Source organism: Myotis lucifugus, unplaced genomic scaffold (assembly GCF_000147115.1).
Source record: "Myotis lucifugus unplaced genomic scaffold, Myoluc2.0 scaffold_534, whole genome shotgun sequence".
Taxonomy (NCBI): Eukaryota; Metazoa; Chordata; class Mammalia; order Chiroptera; family Vespertilionidae; genus Myotis; species Myotis lucifugus.
Genome location: NW_005871582.1, coordinates 310,534 through 318,234, shown reverse-complemented (window position 1 = coordinate 318,234; position 7,701 = coordinate 310,534).

Here is a 7,701-nt window from a genome sequence, read left to right as displayed (position 1 = left end):
GCTGTTTGAGTGCTGAGACCATCTCAGACATTGTTATTTCTTCACAGTACCTAATACTATGCTTTACTTAATGTCTTGAATGAAATATACTTCTGGGTGCACAGTATTCCATTGAACCCAAGACTTAGCAGAAACTAGTGAGTGTTATAAAAAAGTAGAAAATGATAATATGAAGAAAGTCATCGAGCATCTAATAATGGCAGCTGATATTTCTATAGTACTATATAGTATACAAACTCTTTTACCTAAGTTCAGTTGTACATTTTGGCTATTTTTGGGATGGTTGATGGTATTTTCTCTCCTTAACAGCTGAGTAGAGAGAGTTGAGAACTTGCTCCAGCTCCTCATCTAGAAAGAGGTGGAGCTGGAATTCAAATCTAGTATGTAAGTGTTTGAAGCAATTGTGTAATTTTATACTTGTGATTTTTATTCAGATAGGTTCTGCTTTAAGAAGAAACATACCTGAGACACAAAGTAAATGGAAAGACTATAATTGGCCCAGTCGGTGTGGTTCAGTGGTTGAGCATCGACCTAAGAACCAGAAGGTTATGATTCAATTCCCAGTCAGGATATATGCCTGGGTTGTGGGCTTGATCCCCAGTAGGGGCCGTGGAGCAGGCAGCCAATCAATGATTCTCATCATTGATGTTTCTATCTCTCCCTTTGCCTTTCTGAAATGAATTCTTGGCTTAAGAATTCTTGGCTTTACTAAAATAATTTCTTTATTTTTCTGGTGGTACATTAACCAGAGAGTTAATTTGCAACAGTTTGATTTAATATCATTCTTTGGAAATGTATTGGATGTGAAAGTTCCTTTTTATATTTTTATCTTTTGAGACTTAAAAATATAAGTTTTAACTGTGTAAAGTTTTTTGCCCAAGTTAACAAGTGCTAATAAATCTTATCAGTTAGCTTCATACTAGATGGAATACTCTTATTAGTATTAGACAATCAGCACTGTAGACACAGAAAATGACTTGAGTGACTATTTTCTCAATTCTCTATAGTATGGTACATAATTAGTACCATTCTAGATGATAGGAGAGAAGTTAATCTATCACATACAAAGGATGCCTTAAGAATTAGGTTGGCAACTATTGCTCACAGCCAAATCTAGCCAAAGAACTAAGACTTTTTAAAAAACAAGAATGGTTTTGAAAAAAATAATATTTCTGTGAAAATTATATGAAGTTCTAATTTCATTGTCCAAACATAGTTTCATTGGAACACAGTCACATTCATTTACTTAACTGTTGACAGCTGCTTTCGAGTGCCAGTGGCAGAATTGAGTAGTTGTGACAGAGAGACCATGTGTTCTGAAAAGCCTAAAATATTTATAAAAAAGATTTGCCAACTTCTTCCTTACAGTGTTAGTACTTAATTTTTTTTCCTGTGGAACCACAATTGAGAAAAGCTAAGACTACCAATGAAGACACCTGTTAGATTGCTGTAGCATTCTTTGTATTTAAGGCGGCGGGGGGCGGGTGGGGTGGGGGGCGGCCAGTATGTGTATCACAACTGTTTTGAGAATTTGATCCTCTTTTGCTCTGGAATGATGTTCTGTTTCACTTGGCTTTGACAGTTGATGCCTGGATTGGGCACCCAGGTTTTATTTTGTTCTAACATGCTGAGTTTGACTAATCTATTGTATTTGACACTTTGAAAAGCACTTTTTAAATGGCTTACATTGAATTTTGCTTTTGAGAAGCTACTAGTTGGCAATTCTAAACTGGACAGATTGAGGCCAGGTAAAGCCTGTAGGTTCCTGTCAGGCAGCAGTGAAGTTAAAAATCACCTGCTGTCAACACTAGGCAATTTTATTATCATTTTCATTTTTAAATAAATGGAGAATCATTAGATTCCTGGAGCTGCAGCATTCAATGAGGAAAATGAGTAGTCTGCCTCTGTGGAATATTTCCTTTGTCTCTGTAGCCTCATCATAAATTAATGTTTGCTAACCTCTTTTTGGCTTTGGTTAAAAATTATATCTCTGGTAAGTTTTTGATTAGAACATACAGAAATAGAACTGTTTGAATTGTCATAACTTAAACTAGCCACATAACGTTTAAACTGGAGAGGGAGCTGTCTAGCTTAGAAAGTGACTGAGTTTATCAGTGAAGAACTGAAAAAAAAAACAACAAAAAACAAAAACCCACAAAAAACAGGAGGGATGTATTTGCTGCCTTAATGCTGGTAGTTTTATATTATGTGAAGCCATAGACAATTATAGAAAGGGATAAGAGAATTGTTGAGAAAGCTGTCGACTTCTTCCTTTAAACTTCTGTTTTGTGTGGAACTTTTAGAACTTTGATCTAGCTTTGACAAGTGAGGTTCTTCAACATCATGTTTTCCTTTAGAAGTAGATCTTTAAATAAAAAATCAAATCCAAGGTTGGACAGAAGTCTTCCGGCACATCAGCCAATAGTGTTGTATTTTTCAGGTAATTGAAAAAACTGCCTTGCAAGTTGAGATAAATTAGCTCAGATTCTACATTCTTACTGCCCTTCTGCAGTATAGCCAATGGCCAGAAAGATGGTGGATGGAGGAGAGGTGGGGAGTGCAGGTGCACCACATCCTAGAGCCAGAGCTCTCCTTTTTGAGTTGCTTTGTGCTACTTCTTTTCTCCTTTTGTCTTACCCCACCCATTTTTGGGTGGTGGGGAGTAGTAAGTAATTTATGAACACCTATCATCCCCAAATTATTTGCCTCATTTAATAATTTACACCAGTGCTGTTAGTATATTGATTTTAAAACTTTACCAGGTTTAAGATGAAATAGAGTTGTGATGATAGTAGGAAAATGTGCTGAAGGATAGCTGATGGACTTAAAACTTGACTTAATCAAGTGCATTGTGGGAGGGATTATGATGGTCCCTAGGAAAGAATGAGTAGTGAGGCTTTGTGGGTTCTGCCACCCTCTCCCTTTCTTTTCCATTGTCTCATCTAGGTATGGATTCTTTCTCTGCCTTATCCCTTCCTCTCTGCTCTCTTCTCCTCCTCCTTGGTGCTGCCACTACTGTCTGCTGCAGGTACCTATAAGATGGCTGTGTTGTAGTAAGCGACAAGTTGAACAATGGATCATTAAAGAGAACACTAGAGGCCCGGCGCATGAAATTTGTGCACGGGTATGTTCCCTAGGCCTGTCCTGTGATCAGGGCCATCTTCCTCAGCTGCCAGCAGCTGGCCCTGCCCCCTGCCCCCACCCACCCCCGGTTCCCTGTTTGCCTTTGGGCAATCGGAGCCTGCCGGCCGGGAGGAAGAACCAAAAGGATAGCCATTCCTGCCCCTCGCCGGCCCTGCCCCCCGTTGCCGGTTGCCTTGGTCTAGTGCTGCCCATGTCTGCCACCACCCACCCGCGGTTTCCTGTTCCCCATCAGGCGATCAGGGCCTGTGGGCTAGGGGTAGCTCCTGCGTTGAGCGTCTGCCCCCTGGTGGTCAGTGCGCATCATAACGACCGGTCATTCTGCCGTTCAGTCGATTTGCATATTACCCTTTTATTATATGGGATTTTATTATATAGGATTGTGTTCACCCTGGGCACAGTCCCATTAGGCAATGGGGGCTTGCTTCTAGCCCTTGAGTAACTTATCCCAAAGGGAATATAGATAAGAATAAACATAGATAATTGAAACATAACCACTAATACATAAGTGTTAGCAGAAACAAGATGATTTTCTTTCAGTTGAAGCTCTTTGGAGCCTGTCAGGAGAGGCCTTTTGGAAGAGGTTAGATTTTCTTTCTGTGGAAGAATATACTGAGATTAATAAAGAGATTTTAAAAACTGGGATTAGGAATGGGATTGGAAGTGAATTAGTCAACAGATGTTCTGCTGTTGACTTTTTGCCAGGCATGGTTTTAGGTACTTATAAGAATAAGTCTCTGCCCTCATGTAGCCTATGTGAGGGTGACATATCTACTGGATGATGCAGTTACTTAATGCAGCAGAGGGCCTAAGTGAAGTTATGGTGGGAAGTAGTCTAAGAAATGGGATAATGTCCCTTCTAAAAAAAGGCCATGGTGAGTACTTTTAATTTTTTTTGTTAATCCTCACCAGAGGATATTTTTTTCCATTGCTTTTCCAGAGAGAGTGGAAGGGAGGGAGGAAGAGGGGGAGGGGAGGTAGAGAAAGAGAGAGAGAGAGAAACATCGATGTGAGAGAGACACATCTGGTTGCCTCCCACATGTGCCCTGACCGAGGGCAGGGAGTGAACCTGCAACCCAAGTATGTGCCATTGATTGGGAATCAAAACTGTGACCCTTCCGTGCTTGGGCCACCTCTATAACCACTGAGTTATAGTGTTGTATAGTGTAACAACACTGCCGAGGGCCCCTCTCTGGTTTTGTTAGTCAAATGAAAAGCAACACCATTCCTTTCTCTTTTGGGGGTTGTGGGTGGCGGTGCAATGACTTTATGAATCTAAAATCTAGGTTGCATTTCTTTCTTTTGTTTTTTTTAATAAATCTTTATTGTTCAGATTATTACAGTTGTTCCTCTCCCCCTCACCCCCTGCCCATAGCTCCCCTCCACCCGGTTCCCACCCATCCCCTGCCCTTACCCCCCCACTGTCCTTGTCCATAGGTGTACGATTTTTTTCAGTCTCTTCCCGCACCCCCACACCCCCTTCCCCCTGAGAATTGTCAGTCCACTCCCTTTCTATGCCCCTGATTTTATTCTATTTACCAGTTCATTCTGTTCGTCAGATTTTTTATTCACTTGATTTTTAGATTCACTTGTTGATAGATATTTATTTGTTGTCACTTTGTTCATAATTTTTATCTTTACTTTTTTCTTCTTCTTCCTCTTCTTAAAGAATACCCTTCAGCATTTCATATAATACTGGTTTGGCAGTGATGAACTCCTTTAGTTTTTTCTTATCTGTGAAGCTCTTTATCTGACCTTCAATTCTAAATGATAGCTTTGCTGGGTAGAGTAATCTTGGTTGTAGGTTCTTGCTATTCATCACTTTGAATATTTCTTGCCACTCCCTTCTGGCCCGCATCGTTTCTGTTGAGAAATCAGCTGATAGTCGTATGGGTACTCCCTTGTAGGTAACTAACTGTTTTTCTCTTGCTGCTTTTAATATTCTCTCTTTGTCTTTTGCCCTTGCCATTTTAATTATGATGTGTCTTGGTGTGGTCCTCTTTGGATTCCTTTTGTTTGGGGTTCTCTGTGCTTCCCGGACTTGTAAGTCTATTTCTTTCACCAGGTAGGGGAAGTTTTCTGTCATTATTTCTTCAAATAGGTTTTCAATATCTTGCTCTCTCTCTTCTTCTGGCACCCCTATTATTCGGATGTTGGTATGCTTGAAGTTGTCCCAGAGGCTCCTTGCACTATCTTCATATTTTTGTATTCTTTTTTCCTTTTGCTTTTCCAGTTGGGTGTTTTTGCTTCTTCGTATTTCAAATCTTTGACTTGATTCTTGGGATCCTCTAGTTTGCTGTTGGATCTCTGTATATTATTCTTTATTTCAGTCAGTGTATGCTTAATTTTTAGTTGGTCCTTTTTCATATCCTTGAGGGTCTCACTATATTTCTTGGAGGTTTCTAGAAGATTCTTGAGTAAGCTTATAACCGTAGTTTTGAACTCTATATCCAGTAGTTTGCTTTCCTCCATTTCTTTCATTTGTGACCTGTTTCTTTGTCTCCGCATTTTGGCTGCTTCCCTGTGTTGATAGAGTGGCTTTGTGTGCTAGGTGTCCTATAGGGCCCAGTAGCTCAGCCTCCCTAATTACCTGAGGTGGACACTCTTGGTGCACCCCTTTGTGGGCTGTGTGCACAGTCTTGTTGTAGTTAAGCCGTGATTGCTGTTGGTATCACTGAGTGGAATGGACCTCCAGGCCAATTGGCTGTGAGGACCAGTTGTGTCTACAATGGGAGAACTTCTGTGCTGGAGACACCTTTATGGGGCTGGACTTGCTTCAGTGGGGCTTTAGCGCTCACTGAGCCTGCCCAGGTTTTTAGGTGGAGAAAGGCCAGGCCATTCATATGCACAAGCCTCTGGGCACTGCTTGGGTGGGGTTGTAAATTGGGTGGGGCGGGGTTTCCGGGAATCACCAGGGCAGAGCAAACTGCAATGGCTGCCAGTCTGCTCTGTCTTGGAAAGGTCCCAGAGTCTGTGTCCTGCGGCCCCGTGCAGGAACAATGACTGCTGAAGCACCTCTGTGAGAAAGCTGCCCTCACATTCCGGCCCAATGCCAGAGAGTCCAGTTTCTCTCCATATGAGTCTGGGTCCCCAAATTCTCACCCGGAACTGGAGTTCAGAGCAGTCAGGAGCTTGTCTCTCCCTTCCGATTGAAAAAGACAACAGCGTACCCAGCTGCCAGCTCCTTTCGCGCTTGCCTCCGTACCTCCGCTCTTCCGCACCTCTGCACCTCCTACCGGACTCAGTGCACTTTTCTCTTTCCTTCTAGTTGTAGAATTTCCACTCAGCCAGCCTTCCCGTGGTTCTGGATGGTATTCGTTTTGTCTTTTAGTTGTAGTTTTAATGTGGTTGTGTGCAGCAGCAAATTCAGGTGTTTACCTATGCCGCCATCTTGGTTGTCTCTGTATTTCTTTCTTTATTAATTTTTAAAAATATATATTTTTATTAATTTCAGAGAGGAAGGAAAAGGAAGAGAGAGATAGAAACATCAATGATGAGAGGGAATCACTGATTGGCTGCCTCCTGCACGTTGGACCGAGCCCGAAACCCAGGCATGTGCCCTTGACCCACATCGAACCTGGGACCCTTCGGTCTGCAGGCCGACGCTCTATCCACTGAGCAAAAGTGGCTCGTGCTGGGTTGCATTTCAAAATGGGAGAGCAGCCTGACTGGCATGGCTCAGTGGTTGAATGTCAACCTATGAACCAGGAGGTTTGATTCCTGGTCAGGGCACATGCCTGAGTTGTGGGCTTGATAACCCAGTATGGGATGTGAAGGAGGCAGCCAACCAATGAGTCTCTCTCATCATTGATATTTCTAGCTCTCTCTCCTTCTCCCTTCCTCTCTGAAGTCAGTAAACATATATTTAAAAACAAAATAGGAGAACATATGTAAAACTTTATATATTATGAATATACACAGTTAATGTACCTTGTAATTTTTGCTGCCTTACTCTTTGAGGTATAACTAGAAAGAATTTTTTTTCTGGATAGAAACTGGAAAATAATTACTGTTCATATTCAGGCATAATACTGCATTATGCTCTTCTTCTTGGCGCACCCCCCCCCCCCCCCCCCCATTCAAGGTTCTTAGAGTTTACACACTGGAAACACAGCTAGGCAAAAACCTAGAAGTTGTCCAAAGAATAAAGAAAAGTTAAAAGTTCTTCTAGCAAAAAGTACATTTTGAGATTTATATTAGTCTTGAATTCTTAGCCCTATCATTGATCCAGGATGGTTATCTGTCAGAGCATTATGCTCTTCTTGAACTCTGATATTGCACACAAGGATGATCCAATAACCTTCCATTTTTTCCTTGGTATTGGTTCAGTTTCTTCTTTGTCCTTATTTCTGTAAGCTCATTTGCATGGCTTTAAGTAGAAACATTCTTTTTGCATCCATGACCTCCCTCCCTCCCTCCCTCCCTCCCTCCTCCCTTCTTTTCTTTCTTTTAATCCTCACCTGAGGATATGTTTATTGATTTTATAGAGAGGAAGGGAGGGAAAGACAGAGAGAAGGGTGAGGGGGAGGGAGCCAGCCATCAACGAGAGAGATGAAATTA